The sequence below is a fragment of the Castor canadensis genome, chromosome 19 (assembly GCF_047511655.1).
Source record: "Castor canadensis chromosome 19, mCasCan1.hap1v2, whole genome shotgun sequence".
NCBI classification, from domain to species: domain Eukaryota; kingdom Metazoa; phylum Chordata; class Mammalia; order Rodentia; family Castoridae; genus Castor; species Castor canadensis.
The window spans coordinates 22,524,109-22,545,246 of record NC_133404.1 but is presented as its reverse complement, the minus strand read 5'-3'; the positions used below and the strand labels follow the sequence as shown (position 1 = coordinate 22,545,246).

The 21,138-nt window shown below is 34.5% G+C and overlaps 1 pseudogene; it reads left to right on the top strand.

Annotated features, from left to right (window-relative positions):
* The first annotated feature begins 3,445 nt into the window (after positions 1–3,445).
* LOC141419329 (small nucleolar RNA SNORD116) lies at positions 3,446–3,527 on the top strand (annotated as a pseudogene).
* Positions 3,528–21,138: the final 17,611 nt, after the last annotated feature.

The following is a 21,138-nucleotide window of genomic DNA, read 5'->3' as shown; positions in this document are numbered from 1 at the left end:
TTCCAGTTAGTAGGGAAGTTTTCCAGTGCCGGTGTGCATTCATTTTTTTGCAGTGTTCTGTGGACCAGTGTTCATGGAGTGATGTGGTATGTTCCCATGAAATGCCATGTCTCATGGAAGATTACTGTTGCTTGCCCATCCAGTACATATTGTGAGCATCCTAACTGTGTAAGCACTGACTTCTTTCCTTAGCCCATAATGTGTTGACAGGTGGGGCTTAGGAGAGGTGGGTAGACTACCTCTGTTGTTTTTTGTGGTTATGCATGCTAAGTGCATCTGTAATGACACATGTTATAATCCACTTTGGCCCATGACACATAGGTACTAGATAATACCATAGGGCACAAATGGCCTTTGTGACCTGTGTATGCAGGTTTGCTCAAGCACAGCTGTGTTTTCATTTTATTTCTCATATGGTTTTATAGTGGAATGTTTTCCAGTCAGAGTAAGTGAAAAGATCTCTGTTCATGAAATATCTAGAATTGTGCTGGATTTTGGTGTAGACAAAAGATATGTATAATACACAAATATATACATATATGTATATATAAGTATATACATTTATAACTATATTCAGTCTTTATATATATCTATATATAGATATATGGAAAGAGAGAGAGAGGAAGCATAACTATATACATCAAATACTGTTTGAAAAGGCTGGGGAGAAAGAATGGGGAATTAAAGGAATATAATAGAGGAGATGGTTAGCAATGTTGAGCATTCTTTCATGTGCCTATTGATCATCTGTATATCCTGTTCAGAGATACATACATCCATTTTTAATTGTAAAAATGTAAGTTGTTGAGTTTTAGAAATTCATATGTTCTTGATATTAGTCCCTTTTCTGATACATGATTTTTAAGTATATTCCCTTAATCTGTGAGTTACCTTTTTCACTCAGTTCATAACATTTTTATATGCACAACATTTTCACCCATGTTTTTTGTAGCATTATTCACAATAACCAAGATTTGAAAATTGCTAAGGTGTTCAGTGATACACAAAGGATAAAGAAATTCTGAGATATGCAATTTTGTTTTAACAATATTCAGCCTTTAAAAAGAAGATCCTGCCATTTGGAACAATTTGGATGAAACTGGAGGACATTGTGCTAACTGAAATATGGAGACACTGAAAGAAAATACTGAATTATCTAATTTGCTTGTGGAATCTTATTAAAAAGAAACCTCATATACATAGAATCAGAATAGAAGAGTGGTAATCAGGGATTGGGGGAACACAGAAGACATGAGGGAGATGGAGATCAGAGGGTGTAAAATTTGAATTATGTAGACTAACTAAGCCTCAAGATCTAACATGTAGCTTAAGGATGTACAGTGGTAGTAACACACATTGTATACTGAAAACTTACTAACAGAAAATACTTTAGGTACTTTTAACACTCAAAAAGATAAAAGGGTGATTATGTGAAATGATGGATCTATTGATGTGCTTGATTGACTATAATACTTTTTCTGTATGTATATATATATATATATATATATATAGTTATGTATCAAAACATATTACATATTCTTCAAATTTTTTTAAATACACAGTACATTATTATTGTCCATGGTCCCCCTGCTGCACAATAGCACCCCAGAACTAATTGCTCCTGTCTAACTGTAACAGTACTCATTGATTAGCCTTCCCCCATCCCTCCCTACCATCTACTCTCCTTAACCTCTAGTAACCCCATTCTAATCTCAACTTTTATGATACCTACTTTTTTAGGTTTCACATATGAATGAGATCATATGGTACTTGTCCTTCTGTGTCTGGTTAAATTCACTTAACATAACAATATCTACTTTTACCCATTACACAAATGACAGGATTTCATCCTTTTTGTATGACTAGATAGTATTCTGTGATGTATGTTTTCTTTATCTATTCACCATACTTAAGTTGTTTAGAATTACGGTTAGGGTTAGGGTTGTTTTTATTTCTTAGTTATTGTGCATACCATTTTCTTAAATGCCACCATGTCCTCAAGTAAGCATCAACATGTATACAAGTACCAGCTAGAAAATTTGAATGAAATTACTAGTATTTGCTTGTCATTTATTCCTAGGTAGGTAGGCGGGCACTCTATTGCTTGAGCCACTCCTCTAGCTCTTTCACTGATTTACTAAAAGAAATACATTAAAATTAAAGAGTAGATTATTTTCTTGGCTTTGTTTTATGGTGTACTTTTGTTTGCTTGTTAACTCAGGCTAAGGGATTAGAACAGTGGGGTTTTTTTCCCTTTTTCCTATCATTCAGGGAGCAGTTTTTTGAGATATTCCATGATGGGTTAAGTTAGATGTTTTATTGAACACTTTTAATGTGAAAAGATTACATTTCTAAGTCTCTGAATTTTAGGAATACCATTGGCTAATATTCATATTCCTTCAGTGAGTATATGTGTTTAAAGAAAGATTCTAATTTTAGTTAACATACTCAGGGAAGCCTTTGGGTTAAGCCTAAAACCAGCATTTTAGAAAAATTGTTTTTCTTGCATTCCTGTTGAAGGAATGAATGTATTTTTTCTATTTGTACAGATAGTTAAATGAATGTCTATGGTTAATTGCTTTTAACTGTTATTAGGAATCATTCCATTGTTGAGATTTTGTTTCAAAACTTTCTTAATTTCCTTTGTGCTTTGCGGAGTAGAAGTCTTTTTGGAATTGCATGGAATTCTTATCACCATTCCAAAGAAGTAATGACTTGTCACTTACCAGCTCATCTCTGGGACAGAACAAAACAGTACACTCAAAAGGTAATACCTAATTTTAATTAACTTACTGTTTTATGGCTTAATATTATATTATTTTTCTATAATTAAGAAGGCAGTTGGTTTTATAAAATATCTGTTAATCCAGTCAGTGGGAGGCATTAACTATCTGGTGAGTTATCTGAGGCCTCATCTCTTTTGTTTCCAAGGTTTTCCATCTCCATTTTGAATAACATTAGAAACATCTTAGTAGAGTTGCATTAGATAATTTTATATGAAGGTGTATAAAGAACCTTCCTGTCTTATACATGGTTGACAAATGAATATGTTTATGCTTCTCATATTTCCATATTTTTATTATTTCCACAAATTGGCATGGACAGAGAAACAGATGTTATATGAAAGAATTCTGTCCTCCTGAGAGATTATGTGAAGGAGAGTAGTGAGAATAATTATGTTAACCAATCCTCAAGAACCAGTGGAAATTGTCAAATGGTAAGCATTTTGTCCTGAGAATTTTGATATTTCTCTTAGGGAGTCATAACACTACAATGACTATGGAACCTGGATATACTGTACAGCCTAGGAACTGGTAATTGGCTGTGATGCTGGTCTCCTTGACTGAATAGTGTGGAACATTCAGCATGTTCCAGAATGACTGAAAGCTGAGTGTTCAGTGTCTGTCATATACCTCAAGCTCAAGGTTCCTTTTCAAATGTGTCAGGATCAATGATTGCTTACAAAAATGATCTCCTTGGAATATGAACAAGATGAGTGACCAAGACACTTCTGTGAGCTGTGGTCCAACACAGGAACCATAATAGACAGATGTGGAAAGATTTCAGGTGGTCAGTCAGGAGGACCCACAGGGTATTTGAAAGCTGACCCTTCTGCATCTATCAGAGGAAACAGATGAAATGGTTCTCTATAAATAACCAATTGCAAGTTATATGACTTTTGTGAGTGCTTGGCTGGCAATATTCTTTATATTCTCTTACAAATCAATATTCAAGTTGGAAGATTTTCCTTTTCAACTTTCCTAATTTCCCCTGTGTGTTTAGTTCAAAGTGATTATTGGAGTCCCATGGATTTCTTGCTACCACACTAAGAAGAGCTGATTTTTGTGACTTCTACCAGTTTCTTTATCTGAGAAAGAACACAGTGTTGCATTCTTGAGGTAACATGTAACTGTTTTTGAATCTTTCCTGGATTAATTTTATTATCTTATTTGGTGCTGTGTAGAGTCTGTTAATTCAGATTAATATCTGAATTAATTATTAAGAGACCTTAATCATTTTGTGAGTACTCTGAGGCATTTATTTGTTCTTTTCTAGGATTTTAGCACCTTTTTATTCTTCTGATGACTCCTCATATGCGAGCCATGCATGGAGAATGATGGAGATTGTCTTCTTCACTGGAGTGGCAGTGGGAAATTTGGCTCTGCTAAGAGTTGTACTTGTCTGAATACCACTGCGTCCTAAGCAGTATAGCTTGGTGAGCTTCACTCCGACAATAGGATGGGGAGTGTCTTATGGTGAGAGGGCTAAGTGCCTACCTTTTTGACTCTGCCCATACCCATCCCCTCTAGCTGCATGTCTGTACTTAATGTACCTGTATGTGTCTTTCCCGTGTGGCTGTGACCACTCTGAATGGAACAGAATGCAGCATAGCCCTGTGCAGCCACTACAAATTGCCAGGTTCCTGAGCTCAAGAAGACTGAATGCCATAATCAGTATTTAGACAATTGTTCTTTTATTCTTCTAAATACCTTCCCCCACCCAAGCCATTGAGTCATCTTTGAAGGTAAAGTGTTTCTATGGTTGAATTTATAGAAATCACCATCCATTGTTGTTAATGATGTGTTAATCAAGATTTTCTTGAAACTGCAAGCATACTCAGTCTGATTGCATTTAATTTGTGTTGGACAATAGTTGCCCTGATGGAGGTTAGAGACTAATACACTGATTGTTGGGGTGACATCAGAGACATCTTAGGAGAGTGCTATATTAGCTTATTTAATATGCAGATATGTAATCAAGCCCTACTATTCTGTGCCTGGCAGGTCAAGGAACACTTATGCTTGTATAATTCTCATCTTCCATGTATCCCATGTGTTTATCTGTTGCCACAGGTAAACAGGGACAAAGCACTGGTCATACATGAAAGTTCATTCCTTTACCTCAAGATGTAAAGGAAAATATTAGGAATGACTTCCACTATCCCATTCAGGGGAATTCTTAGGTTGGTAAGCATTTTATCCCTAAAATGTTGACATTATTTAGTCATTGTAAGGATTATGTAATGTGCTATAAGATATCTGTGCTGAGCAAAGAAGAAGCTGGATTATTGAGATATAGCAGTAGTAACCATGATTGAATACAGTGGATCAGTGGGCCCCCAAGCAGTGTGCTCCACAGTGCTCATTTTTTACACTTTTCTGAGGCAAATAGTGCCTTTTTAAAAGAAATTTGTATATATCAGTAATTACTATAATAGTGGGTCATGTTAAAGCATCTGAAAAAAAATGAGATATCTAATCACCTCTTTGAAAATTTGGAAACACAGAAAACCATCTTTAAGTAGCCATAGCAAGCTACATGGATGAAGAATTCAATTCATTTACCTGTGTGATCCCAGCAAGAGCTATATTTTTGGAATGCAAACTTGCTTGCATAAACTAGAGAATTTGTTATGGGCAGTGTTGTACATACCAATTTTTGGTGAAATTATAACTCTTGAGTGCTTGGTTGACAGCATAAATATACTTGCAGTGAACAAACCCCGAGGAACCAGCAAATGGTTGTGCCTCTATTCAAGCCATTCACACTTTTCTTTGAGCTACCACAATCTTCTTTGTGATATTTGGTCTCTTGAGGGCAATAAGATAGTCTAAATCTAAAGAGGATATGGGTTTTTACTCTTCATTTCTCTAGTAAGTGAAACAAGTTCATAAAAACTGAAAAGTAGGTGCTACATGTGGAGTCATCATACTGTAATTTACTTGCCAAGCAGTTACTAGGATCACACCATTATTTCTTGTGTTTTTTCTTTCCCCTCATCAGCTGAGAGAACAATTTTAAATACAAATGAGTGCTGGATTCACCTACTTGATACATTTTTAGATGTGAAATTACTAAATTTCTAACTTCCACATTTGCTTTATGTAGATTTTCCTGGTCACTTTTATATGCCCTCAATGGTTCCCAATGTGTTTAAAGATAGATCTTAGAAGGAATGGTATTGTGACAGGTGTGTTGAAGAAATTTTTGAGGCCAGTATTTTAGAAAATATTTCTATACTACTGTGTTCCAAGAAGTGAGTGTCAATTGTTTTTATCATACAGGTGATCCAGTGAATATCTGATAAGGTCCTTACACCTACTTGTTACTAAATATACCATTAAGAAAGTTCTGCCTCTCATCTACCTCATACCTCCTTGTGCTTTGTAAATTGGAAGTGATGTTGATGAGAAAGAGTATTTTGCTGCTTGGAATTCTCACCTTAGCACAAAGAGGGGCTGTTTTATCAGTTGTACCAGCTTTTTTCTTTAGAAAAGATCAAAATGATGCATGCCAGAGGTAAAAATCAATTTTTCTAGGTTATTTTATTAAATAATTTATAACCCAATTATTTTACAAAGTCTGTTAATCCGAACAATGTAAATAATGAATACTCTGGTGGAAATTAATAATCACTGGGGTTTCTGTCTTTTTCTCCCCCAGGATTTTTGCATTATTTGAATTTGAATAATATCAGAAACATCCTAATTAAGTTATGAATTAGTATATATTATATGCAGATACAGAGTGAAACCTCCTGTCCTTGTACATGTTTAATAAAAATGGACATACATACTTCCTGTGTTCACACATTTTTGCTCTATTCCTACAGGTTCATAGGGGCCAAAAATTAGTTTCATATGAAATAGTTTCTACATTCACCTTGACACATAACATAAAGTATTAGGAATAATTCTACTATCCCATCCTTGAAGGCCAATGGGAATTCTGGGGTGAGCATTTTGTCCTGAATATCATAATAATGATATTATTCTTAGGGATTTGTAACATTCTAATGATAATGAAAGTCTGCCTATGTCAGTCAGTCATGAGATTGAATCATTGCTGTGGTTCCTGGCCTCCATGAATAAGGTCGTTGTGTCAAGTGGGAAGGGGGGAATGGAATCCTTGGTGTTTAATGTTTTATGCCTATCTTGAGTCTATAGTTCTTTTTATGTTGGATCAGTGATAACTTCAATAACTGATCTCTTGGAATTCTAGACAAAATGAGTGACAGAATTGCTTTTCTGAAACTGATTTCAAGACAGAGAAAGGCCCATATTAAAAAGTTACTGTTAATCTGGAGTCAGTTGGGATAATTTAATGTGTGGTTTTTAGATACTATGACCACTATGAAAACTCAAAAATATTAAAAGAACTACCAAATAATTAAAATAGTATAATAGAAAATGTCTGTTAAACATAAGACAGTTAAGGATAAACAGAGAACAAATAGTCATAAAATATACAGGAAAATGACACATATAAATCCAACCAAATGACAATTATATTAAATTTTTTGAAAGAGACTAGATGGTTCTACTAAAAGAAATATGTAACAACTATGCAATGTCTACAAAAGAGAAATGTTTGAACAAAGGTACAAATAGTTTCAAATTAAAAGAATGGAAAAGTCATATCATTCAGAGCATGTCCAGAGGACAACAGGAATGATTATACTGACATAATAGAAAATAGACTTTCAGTTAAAATATTGATAGACATGAAGGACATCATACCATGATAGGATGTTAATTAATCTGGAATGTATAGCCATTATTATCATAAAAGCACTACCCAGATAACATAGGCAAAAGTTGACATGATTGAAGGGATAAAAGCTAATTCAACAATAATAACTGTTGTCTGCTATTCTCTTTTCAATCATTAATAGGTTAGCTAGACAGAGAATCATTGAGGTTGTAACAGTCTTGAGCATTTTAGCTAACAACTTGACCTGGTATACAAGTAAATAATAACAGAATACAAATTATTTTCAAGCACAGCTGCACAGTCTTCAGAATAGATTATGTTAGTAAAGCTGTATTTAAAAAAATTTGAGTCACATAGAGTACGTTCTATAACCACAGGGAGATTAAATTAGAAATAAAAATAAGTGAATTTAAAAATTGTCATGTATTTGGAATCAGCATACTTTATAGAACCTATGAGTTAAAGAAAAGATCTTAAGCTCTTAAAAATATTTTGTACTGAATGGAATTAACTAAAGATGTTTTTAGAGGAATAAACATCATTTTAAATGCTTATATCAGAATAAGAAGATAAACAATCTAAACTCCTACCCTAAGAAATAAGAAAAACACTAGATAAGAGAATGAAACCCAAAGCAAACAAATGGAACAAAATACAGATTTGAGCAAAAACTGATAACATGAAGAAAAAATAGAAAATTCATAAAAACAAAAGTATTTATACAAAGATGAATGAAATTGATAAGCACCTTTAATTAGCCTTATACAAATCACTAAAATCAGGAATGGAAGAGGAGACATCCCTATTGACCCTGTAGGTTCTCTCAGGAATGTTACTGTTTGCCCCATTGTGCTTATTCGAGAGAGAACTGTGGAGAAAAACAAGGTTCTAGTTTCACTTAAAACTCAGCAACACTACATTGACATTTTGGTTCTCATCAACATCAATGCTCATCCCTATAAATTTTCTAGAATATCCCTCTACAACATAATATCACTGATCCTAAATTCACCTATTTTTAAATATTGGGATTTTTAAACTACTCAATGATTTAATCTATTTTGGAAAGCCTCTTGTAATCAATCAACATTAACAATATGGTGAGTCTTTCATGGTTTTCATATCTTTAGGTTCTAAGATTCTTGACATTTCTGAACTTAGCTTATACAATAACAAAGGCATCAGCATCATTATGTTTGAATGGTTCCTTCTCTTTTAGGAATCAAGATAATCTTGTACCGAAATGAAGTGTGTGGCTAAGATTGTACCTGAGGCCTCAACAGAACGTTCTGTTGGGTGTGAGTATTGAAGAGTGTAGTGAAGAATTTTTTTAATTTTATGTGACCTTAGGATCAATTTTGAATATGTTTAACTTTCTCATACCACAGTACAATAGTCGTCCATGCTAGTTTCCAGTTCTGTATGCTTCTCCCAGTTGCTCAATGTGGTCAATCCAGATAGGTATTTTATATGCCCACTTCCTGGTGACCACTTCCTTATGAGTGCTAGATATAACCTATTTGACTAGCCCTGCTGACCCCCAGTCACCGTGGACTGTGAATACATGTTTCAGTGACCACCTGTCAGTCACAGTGTCACTCCACAAAGCTTGTGCCTGCTTGCTGTAAACCTACAAATTAAAACTTAATAAGGAAAACCTGTTTAGATAACACGCTGGGCCTAACTCTCTCTCTCTCTCTCTAGCTTCCTCCCTGTCCCTCCCTCCCTCCTCCTCTCCCTTTCTGTCTTTCTCCCTCCCTCCTTCCCTCTCTCTCTCACTACTGCTCCCCCTTCTTCCCACTCCTCCCTCTCCCTCTCTTTCTACTTCCCTCCTTCTCTCCCCCTCTTCCTCTGTCTCCTTCCCCCTTCTTCTCACTCTCCATGTAATACCTGAGCTCTGCATGTGTGATCTCCAGGCATGCCAGGTACCCCGGAATATGTAAGTAATGCAATTTTTATTTCTATGTGTCCTAACCATTAAAGAGTGCACTCCATCTTAAAGATCCCAGAATATGTAATACAATTTTTATTTCTATCTGTCCTAACCATTAAAGAGTGCACTCCATCTTAAAGATCCTAAATTTAAAACAAAGAGAATGGTAACTGCTCCCAAACACAGGTTAAGACAGACTAGAACACCTTGTATGCTGTTCTTACTTATTTAGTTGTTTTTCTCAAGTTGTGTATTTCTAACATAATTTATATCCTCATGGATGAAAAGTGATTCTTGGGGAATAAAAAATTGTAGTTATTTCAGTGGCTTATATTCCTCTAAATAGCCACAATACATAAACAGATAGATATACAGCATAGCTGTCTCATTAAAAATCAGACAGGGAAAAGGGAATGAAAAACTAAGGAAAAAGACATAGCAAGGCTATCCAGGAAGGTGATAATTAAAACAAAGAAAGGTTGAGAGACAGTCTTTTGCACATATAGAGAAATTAGTGTATCTGCCATCTAACTAAAAATCAGGTGAAAGTCATATTAGTTGGTATAGTTTGCCAAGATTCCTTCAGCAGTAGCAGCCTTTGCAGAAAGAGTAGTTTTAGAACTTTGTATTTCTTTACTATTTAAGGCACTTAATATCTTTTTCTTCTACAATATATTATTTTAACTCAAATCTTTTTCAACAAAATGTATGTGTGGTTCCCTTGAGGAAAATGTATCTTGTATTGGAAAGATAATTTGCAGTTCAGAAACTCAAGGCGGTACAGATCCACATCCATAAATTTATAAACAGGAATTTTCAAGACCAAAGTTACCATATCTCAGACCACAGAATTATGTATTCACCATGATATGCCATTACTTTGTCCCCTAAGGATTTTCAAATCTATATTCAATAGGAACCATTGTGGTGCATTGCAACTCAAAGGATTTATAGTAGTAATCTGAACAAGCAGAAGAGTGCAACAATTGTCTTGTTGCTTGATTGATACCTCCTTATTGCTATAGTATTATCTTTAACTTCGTCACAATTCTAAAATCCATACCATGGAACAATAGGCAAAGTTGTGGAACATCCTGACATCATGTTAGTGCCATGTCTCCCTTGTCAACCTTCAAAAGAAATGTAAACACTTGTAGTCTAAGGATCCTTGGTGCAGGTCTACTGTAAGACATCTGCCACAATCTACTCTATAATTCTTTTTTATCTAAGCTAGAGTAGCAACAAGATAGCATAATTCAGGGCTGTTCATCCCCAAAATAACATCTGCTTCTCAGTTTCACGGAAGAGTATGTAGAGTCACTAAAGCTATTTCTTACCTTCATTACTTGCAGCCTCACAGATTATCCATGAACAGTCTAGGGAACCTGAGATAATTAAACAGGGAAGACACTTAAGATCTGTAACACATTTGTACATGAAAGCAATGCTAGGAATCTCTCTGTATAGCTATCCTTAACTCATCTAGCAAAAATGCTTTGTCTTCCTTATTATGCATATGTCTTCTCTTCAACAAAATTAGAGATAAGGGCAGAACAGGCTCTGTAGGGAAGTGAGGAGGGGAGGGAGAGAAAGGGGAGGGGAGGGGAGCAGGGGGGAGAAATGGCCCAAACAATGTATGCACATGTAAATAAATGAATAATACAAAAAAGATTTTTACAGTTTATCCAAAAGTTTCCTCAAAAACAACAAAAATATTTTTCAAATATTTAGAACTCTCCTGTGTATTTGGGTATTAGAAATGCTTTTAAGAGTTATTTTAGCTAGGCATAATGGCTCATGCCTGTAATCCTAGCTACTTGAGAGACTGAGATTGGAAGGATCACTATTTAAGGTCAGCCTGGGCAAATAGTTTGTGAGACCCACCCCCCATCTCCAAAATAACCAGAGCAAAATGGACTGGAGGTGTACCCCAACTCCTGCCCTGAGTTCAAACCCCAGTCCTACCAAAAAAGTTATTTTATATCATCTACAGCAGCGTTGCCTAGTATAGTAGACACTAGATAAGGATAAGTACTTAAACTTCACATAAGTGAATTAAAACTAAGCATCATATACTTAGTTCTTCTGTCTCTCTAGACACATTTCACATGCTTAATAGCTACAAGTGACTACGGCCTGCTATGTTGGACAGTGTGGAATTATAAAACATTTTCATTTTCAGAGAAAGTTCTATGGGATGAAAATTCCCTAAAGGTGTTATACATGCATCAGTATATGATAGAAGATGTATATGTGATAAATACAAAATCTACAAAACACCTGCTGAAATAAACCTTATCCAAATTTGCTTTCCCAGGCTATGCACAACACAGGATACCTACACTTCATGAATTTTTATTGCTAGATTATATGTATATTATGTACATGTAGGCACATCTGTATATGTGTATATATTTTTCTTAAAGTATTAATTTTTCCTTTTTTTCCCATCAGGTGATTCTAGAGCCCAGAGGGATGGGCAGTTGTTCATTCCTTGCCTTAACATCATTCTAGGAAATGAGTTGACAATTTATTTCCCAGTCAAAGCTTCCATTTCTACATATGATCTCTTCCAGGTATGATAACTATGTGAGCCGGGCACTTGTGAGCAGGCCTGTTTATAGGAAAGGTGGCAAGGATGGGTATAAGTTGATCTTGTTCTTCTTAAGATTCATGACATTTGTTTGCAGTCAGATAGCATTACAAAGCCAAATGAATATGGTTACTGAAATGGGGAGATAAAGTTATATGTCATAATAGGTCTTCTTGAATTGGAAATCTTTTTTGAACAATGACACTCTGAATGGAATCTTCCTCTAGCAAACCACGTCTAAACTCTTGAGCTGTATGATTGATTCATTAAATTGTTTTCTAATTTCTTCTGGCCATATTTTTCTTAGTTTATTTTTGTCATATAGATACTTTGTGGATTGCCTGTCATTCAACAAGTTCTCAATAAACTTTTGTTGAGAATAGATGTATGAGTAGACTGTTTTGAGTGATTTTGTGAATAACCTGCCCTACTAGTCAGTGAAAGATAGATGATTTTCTAAGAAAATAAGAGACATAGTTTAAGTGGATTTCAGGTGATCCTTTCAGTTTTGAAAGTATATAACAGAGAAGTACCCTGATACAGTGTGCTAATACTAAAATGTAGATATATGTAATATATATTTATGGTTTCAGAGCTGTATAAGTAAGGGGAAGTTTCCAAATGAAATGAAAATCAAAGAAAAGCAAAGAGTGAATTTTCAGATTGCAGCTGGATTGCATTGCCTGTTCCATTGAAAATAGTGCTTCTCTTTTTTCCTACTTCAGAAGATGATTTCCTGACAACTCTTCAAGGAGTGACTGGTAGCAGGAAATTCCTGAAAGGAGAATCCTCAAAGAGCCACCCTCTAAAGGTAAGGTTTTTGAAGAAATCATGTATGTGTAGAAAATAAAATATTAATTTCCTGAAAATATTTTACTTTGGGAGTACATTCTACTCAACTCCAGTGACCAGACTGACCAATGTGCTAAGACATACAGCTTTTGTTATGTACCTCCATAGCTTTTCTGTATCTCAGTACATTTTCTGTTTATATCAAGGATTTTCTTAACTCTTCTTTTCACCCACTAGACCCAGCTGCTTCATAGTTTGATCCATTGTGTGCTAGAGAATTGTATGCCTGAGACACAGTAGATTCCTGGAAACTTTTAGACCAGAAGGCAGACAAATAGTTTTGTTTACTTTTGTTTTTGGCAGCACTGGAGTTTGAATTCGGGGCCTCACTCTTACTGCTTGAGCCACTCCCCAGCTTTTTGTTATTGTTGTTTTTGTGGTACTGGGGCTTGAGCTCTGAGCATCAAGCTTGCTTCTCACTTGCTAGGCAGGCACCATTCCACTTGAGCCAGTTGCCAGCCCTGTGTGGATTGTAGAGCTTTAGAGAGCCAAATACAGAAAGGAAGATGAAGCCACAAAATCTGAGAGAATGTCTGTCACTTTTTAACCCACCAAAAGGAGAAAAGGCAGCACATACCTGGCATACTTAATGTTAGGAACTTTTTAAAGTCACGGATCTGAGCTGATAAAAATGTAGCTTTCTCTTTGTCACCTGAGTAGATGTGTTCCAGTAATGTAGGAGAATAGTAAATAAATATTTCACAGCTCCCCGCCTCCTTAAAAAGAGTGTTTTCCCTGTTTACCAGTTTTCCTCTGTGTCCTTGCAGATGGTGATCACAAAGATGAGGCGGATTTGTTACAGTTGATACCATCACTTCTATACCAGCTTCACCAAAACAACGATACAGTCTTCTTTCCTGTGTGGCAGCGGATACCTCCTGCAGATAAGAAATGCTTAACTGAGAAATGCTCATATTGGGATATCACCGATGAGACTTTAATTTGGGCATGGTGACAATTTCCCTTGCTGCCGCTTGACTCAATCCCAGGAGCCTCAGTAGAGGAAATAATATTACACAAGAAGCTCAAAAATGGTGGAATTGCTCAGTGCTCCCACAAATACACATTTATAATTTTTATTTGCCATATGATAAATTTTTTTAAAAAATAGGGGGGATATTCAAAAGAAACAGCATGATTTTTTTCAAAAACTCAAAATATATTTAAGTAATACATAAACTAGGTGCCCTCCTCTCTTTCAGTTTTATCCCATAGTTTCCTCTTAAGGAGGTGTGTGCATTCTTTTAGTGGATAGATGTGCACAAACACATACTCAAGTGATCTGGGGGAGGGGATCTAGAAGTGGAGCCATATTGTAACACATTCTTGCAAATTTCCTCTTTCATCTAGCAGTCTTTTCAATGGGCTTTTTCTATTTCAGTAATACATACACATCTGTGTCATTTGTTGAATGACTGCATGACTGTTCTGTAGATGAAATATAATTAAATGTCTTAAGGATTTCTCACTCATAGGTATTTATGTTAGTACCAAACTTCTGTGCAATGAATCTCCCTCAATATCAACAACTCTGCATTTGTCTATTATATTATAATAAAATCACCTAGCAGTTGAAGTACTGGAATTAAGGATATGAACACATCAAATTTTGAAAATTATTGAAAGATTTCCTCTTAAAATGTGCTTACCAGTTTTACTTCATTGGCAATAAATGAGATTGCCAACTTTCCTACAACTTCACAGATAATGGACTTTATAATATTTAAATTTTTGCCAATGTGCTACCCCAATTGTTGTCTTAAATTGTATTTCTTTTGTTTTTGAGTTTGATCATTTTTTCACATGTCTATTAACCATCTGTATTTTTAATTTCCTCTTTGTCTAATTTTGGAGTGTGGGGAGGTTTTAGTGTCTTTCAGATTTCAAAGAGCACATTTACTACTTGGGAAATATGTGTTTGGATTGTCAAGCATTACAGATACTTTTACATACTTTTTAACTTTGTTTTTGTTACAAGAATGTGTATGATTGTTATATGTCCAAGTATAACCATGTTTGCTTTTATGGCTGAGTTTCATGTCATTTTTTGGAAAGATATTTATACTGAGTCCATAAAACCCTTCACCTATGTTAACTTCTAATTCTTTTGTGTTTTTTTAATTCAAATTCTTATATCATGAGAAAATTTTTGCTTTGAAATCTTAAAGTTGCCAAGTTATTTGCCATTACTTGCGATTATTTGCCAATAATTGCCCATTTCTCTGTAATGCCATCTTGCGCCTATGCTGTATCCTCATCTCTGACTGGCTCCATTTTTGTTCTGTGGATCTGTGTGTCTCTTCTTCTGCCTCCTGTCTCATGTGTCTTCTTGTTGGAAGAAATTACAGTTTAGACTGCAATTTCATCAACCTTAATAAATTAATTTAGGTGGAAATTGGTTTTTAATAATATTAAGTCTTCATAATCAGAAACAAGGTATGTCTCTTATTCAAAAAGCTTAATTGTTGTCAATACTTGCATTTCAATGATGGGTTTTTTTTCTTTTCACTTTATTTGCTTATTCATTTCCTGTATCTGAAAGTTTTATTTAATTTATTTTTGCTTTTTTGGGAGTAAATGGTCACCTTTACTGTTTCTCATTACTTTTCAGATTTTTTTCAAAATATATATGAAACTCTTTGCAAATATTGACAGTTTTGATTTTCCTCCTTCCAACTGATCCTAATTTTGGTTATATTAACAAAGCCCACAGACTGGTACTTTCAGAGCACTTAAACAATTGTGTACATACTACCACCCTTGATTTAAACGGGTTTTAATGGAATGTTTCTTGGGTTGAACAGCCATTGTTACTGGTCTGTTTTCCCCAAAAGACTACCCAAAAGAGCTATAATCAAGCAAAGCTAAGTTTATTAAACTTACTGCAGCAAGGGAAAACACCACCTTGGCAGGGATTAATAGTGTTTTAAAAGCAAGAAATAAGGGCTTTTGGATCTGGGCTATTGTGGTTTAAGGCAAAGAACTGATTAGGAATGGGCAAAATTCATCATGCAATACTTTAAGATTGATGGGGGAGTGTGGTGAGGTTCTTAATGTGAATCTTGATAATAAAGTTACTGTTTAAGTGAGATGTTTGCCTAAGTAACATATTATCAATGACAGGAGCTATTTTCCTAGATGAGCAGACTGTATCTATTTATCAGTTTACATTTGTATCTTGCTGAGTAGGACTCTGCTGGGGGTGGTATCAAGTTTTAGTCCAGTAGGTAAGTTATTTTGATGTGGATGGTTTTACTCATCAATACAGGATACTAATTTTAAGTTTGAGATATTTGGTTTACTATGTTAGAAAAGTCATCCACTTTTTATATTTTTCTAAGGAATGTTAAATCAAAACCAGGTAGTGGATATAATTGATACTTTTGCACAATTATACTATTATTCTTAAAACATTTATGACCGTGAAAGAATTCATTTTCCATTATTGAAACTTCCTTTGAGTCCTTGAATGAACAGACCCTATTTGGTTTTGAAAAATGTCTTATTATTTTAATTTATTGCTGAGTTATAGATCATTTAATTTGATTTAGAGTTTTTGGAAGTATATGGCTAAGTGACTTTAATCTGTGATTTTCCTTTTGTGCTACTTTTTCATACTTTGATATCAGAATTTCTGGCTGTATTAAAATTATTTTGAGAATTTTCTTATTTGCTCAATGGCTTAAAACTTTTAACATTGCAATCAATAGTTAAATGAACACATCAGTGAAATCATCTTAATTCTCTTGCTTTTGGTGGTTGGAGTGGAATTGAATTTTTTCACTTTTCTACAGTTATTGCTTGTTTGATATTTCGTGTTTTATGTTTCATCTTTTTTCTCCTAGATCACAATCCATGCTGATTTTCCAAAACTAGCATGATATTTCAGTTTTTCTACTATGCCTTTTTTAAGAAATGAGTTCAACTGGTGGGCTTTTAGCATCACTAGGCATCTCCTCCTTTTAGCCCCAACTAGGTTTTTGGTATAGTTTATCAATATTTCAAATGTTCTAATTTATTTATATATTTTCCCAGTATTCCTTTGCTTCTTTTCCTAATAAATTGTTAAATGTATGCAATCCACTTATTTTCACTTGGTCTTGGTAATGATTTACTCTGTTGTGTGTTTTATAGAACTTTTCATGATGAACACATTGAAGCATTTAGACTAGGAGGAGACAAGAACAGTGAACTTGCAGATACTGGGGACAAGGAACCCATGTTCCATTCCATCATCAACATTTGCCATATGTGCCTCATGTTACTTATTTTAATTTTAATCTTTTTGGCTGTACTAGTTTGAACTCAAGGCCCTGTTCTTGCTAGGCAAGTGTTCTACCACTTGAGCCACACCCCCAGTCCTTTTGCTTTAGTTTTTTTTTTTTTTTTCACATTTCTGCTTGGGCCAGACACAGACAATGATCTTCCCACCTATGCTTCCCACATAGCTGGAATTATAGACACATACCACCACACCTGGCTTATTTGTTGAGCTAGAGTTTCACTAACTTTTGCCCAGGCTGGCCTCAAAATAGGAACATTCTGATCTCCATCTTCCAATTAACTGGGGTTATAGGTGTGAGCTACTGCATCCATCCTTCATGTTATTTTTAAAGTATTTATAAATAATCTAAGAAGTTGTAATATTTTTCTTCCCAGAAGCATTTTTAAAATGTATTTTGTCATACTGTATATTACAAATTTCAAATTTTACACAAGCGTATTCAGTGAGATGTAATTTACCTTCTCAAGTCTATTCTCCCCGACCACCCAATTTCTTCTTCCTATAGGAAACTAGTGTTATTAATTTCTTATTTTTCCCATCTCTCTCTCTCTCTCTCTCTTTCTCTCTGTAATAATCCTCAAGATGGATGTGTACAGATAGACACATGTATACACATGTATTTTATACTATTCTGCATATATTTAAGTAATACATAAATATTTTATTATATTGCAGACTATTATATGTCAGTACATAAGGACCTTATTATTTTAAATTTATGCCTTTTTTTGCAGTACTGGGGATTGAACTCAGAGCCTCATGCTTGCTAGGAAAGGACCATTTGAGCTACACTGCTAGCCCATAATTTATGTCTTTAGAAAGGTAAAACTGACATAGTTAAGTATATAGATCTTAATTGTGTAATTCAATGAGTCTTTTTTATAACATCAGTGAGTTTTGTTAAAGTAGATACTACCTCATTGAAGAGGTAGAATCCTTTATTATTACTTGGGAAGCTACATTGCTGCTTCTTGCCAGTTCAGTAAATTCTCAAATGAAACAATGTCCTGGCTTTTATGATTATAGGTTACTTTGGCTTATTTTCAAAATTAATAAGAATTAAATCACAGTATGTGTCTGAGTTGTTGCACTCATCATTTTGGTATTGAAATTCATCCATACTGTTTCCTATATCAGTATGCTTTAATTTTTTTCTTTTGTAATATAAATTCCATTGAATGGGCATATTACAATTTGCTTATTTAGTTCTTTGTCAGTGGACCCTGGGTTGGCTTCTAGCTTTTAGCTGTTCTGAATGTTAGCATATCTCTTATGCAGTTACCTAAAAATGAAATTTTTAGACCATAAGGTAAATTTTTGCTTAACTTTATAAGAAACTGACAAAATGCCTTCTCAGAGTTTTCAAAACCTTTTCTCATTCCCAGTCAGTGATACATGAAATTTTCATGGTCCACCATCACCAACATTGGAAATTATCAGTCTTTTAAATCCTAACTATTTAAGTGACAGGTTAGATTTTATTGTGACTTCAATTTAAAATTTGGTCACTTAATTAGGTTAATCATTTTTCATGAGGTTATCCAGTTGTCAGTCTTCTTCAGTAACATTTCTGTTTTTGTTCTCATCTTTTAATCTACAAAGTAACCGCAGACATATAGGAAATTTGCAAAAATAATAGTTTCTGTACATTTTAAACTCAGCTTTCCTTGTGTGAGCATCCTATATAACCCATTACTGAACCATTTTACATATACAAAATCAGGAAATTAATACTGATATAATACCAGTAACTAATATGGAGACCACATTCAAATTTTTCCAGTCGTCTCACTAATATCCTTTTTGTCTGCAATATCACACTTATTTGTCACATTTCTCTCACTACAAAGGAATTGCACCATGGAATTTCACATATGCAATATTGTACATTGATCAGATAATCCCCTATAGGGCTCTCTCTTTTCCCTTCCCCCCTCCCCTGCCACTATTTCCAACAGCTTTCAGTGAGTGGCCTTGTGCCACCTTCATACATAGACACAATGTATTTCACATTGCCTCTCCCCATGTTATTCTCTTTCCTTCTACCCCCTTCCTCCCCGTTCCCCTAGACAGTCCCTTACTTACAGGCAAGTTTTTGTAGATATATAGGAATATATCTATATTTTTTTAGGTCTAGATTCCACATATGGGAAAGTACACATGACCTTTGTACTTCTGAACCTGATTTACTTAACATGATCTCCAGTTTCACCCATTTGCCTGCAGACTCCATAATTTCATTCTTCCTTATGCCTGAGTAATACTCCATTGTGTATGTCTACCACATTTTCTTTATTCAGTCATCTGTTGAAGGGCATCTAGGCTGATTATTCTCTCTTCCTCTATGTTGCTAGAATTTCTTCCTGGAAGGTTTGATAGATTTCATTACTGTCATTATCTGGACCTGGAGTTTCCTTCATTATATTTTAGTAAGGATTTTGATTTATTTAATAATATGTAGGAGTATTCATAGCTTCTGTTTCACCTGATGTCCTGTTTTTTCAAGTATTTACTTCACTTCATCATGTTTGCCAAATTCTAAAAGCTAAAGTGATACTATTTTGTGTGTGTTCCAATACAACATATGTAAACATAATTTCCCTTACAATAGTAGTATTCATGATGGAACAAGAATGAATGTAACCACACTGATGCACAGTTCTTATATTTTACATGAAGTGGTACCATATTAACTCTAAGTGGAATTTGATTTTTTTTTGAGATGCTGGGGATTAAACTCAGGGCCTCAAGAATGCTAGTCCATAACTCTGAACTATAGCCCTAGCCAAAGCAATGTGATAAAGACAACATATTAAAACCATAGAACAATCACCAAAATGCAGAAGAATATAGCAAAATAACATAGCATAATTAAAATGTAATAATAAAAATATATATTCAAAAGAATTCAGGAAAAAATAGAGAAACAAAGTAAACAGGGATATATATAAGAGAAATGACAAAATGGTAGACCTAAATCAATCGTATTAGTTATTACTTTATACTACTGTTTTTCATTGTATTAATTGGTCAAATAATAGGTAGAGTGTTTAAAGTTATTTATGGTTCTTTGTTAGTTTTCTTTTTTGGGAGGAATGGAATTGGGGTTTGAACTCAAGACTTCATAATTGAAAAGCAGGTGCTCTATCACTCGGGCAACACCTCCTGTCCATTTGCTGTGGTTATGTTGGAGATGGGAATCTCACAAACTATTTGCCTGGCCACCCAGGATTACAGGTGTGAGCCACTGATGGCCAACTCATACTTTTCTTAAATTTCATGGATTTTATGCAGTGTTTATTTTGTAAAGTTTGGTGTATATTTACCATTAGTGGGGTAAAAGTGTAATTCTTCTGAATTACACTTTTAAATTGGCATATATGTTAGATTATACATAGTAAGGGGTTTCATTAGGACATTTCCAAACATGCATGTAATGTACTTTAATCATATTCATATTCACTCTTGTATTACTGTCTCTTGTCCTGTCCTCTTCTTTCTCCCTTTACTTTACGACCTTGTTTTTTGTGCTTCTACAAATGAGAGAAAGTATATGTGATACTTGTTTCTGTGGAACTGGTTATTTCACTTAATGTGATGATCTTTAGTTCCATCCATTTTCCAGCAAATGACATAATTTCATTCTTCTTAAAAGCTGAATAAAACTCCGTCATGCATATAAATACCATGTTTTTTATCCATTCATTGTTCATGAATACCTAGGCTGATTCCATTATTTGGCTTCTGTGAATAGTGCTATTATAAACATGGATATATGGTATCTCTATAGTAAGCTGACTTTAATTCTTTTGTTTATATACCCAGAAGTGGTTTTGTTGGATGATATGGGAGTTCTATTTTTAATTTTTTGTGGAAACTCCATACTGATTTCCATAGGGGCTAGGCTAATTTACATTCCCACCAGCAGTGAATAAGAGTTTCTTCCTACCCCATCTTCCTCAGTATTTGTTTATTTTCTTG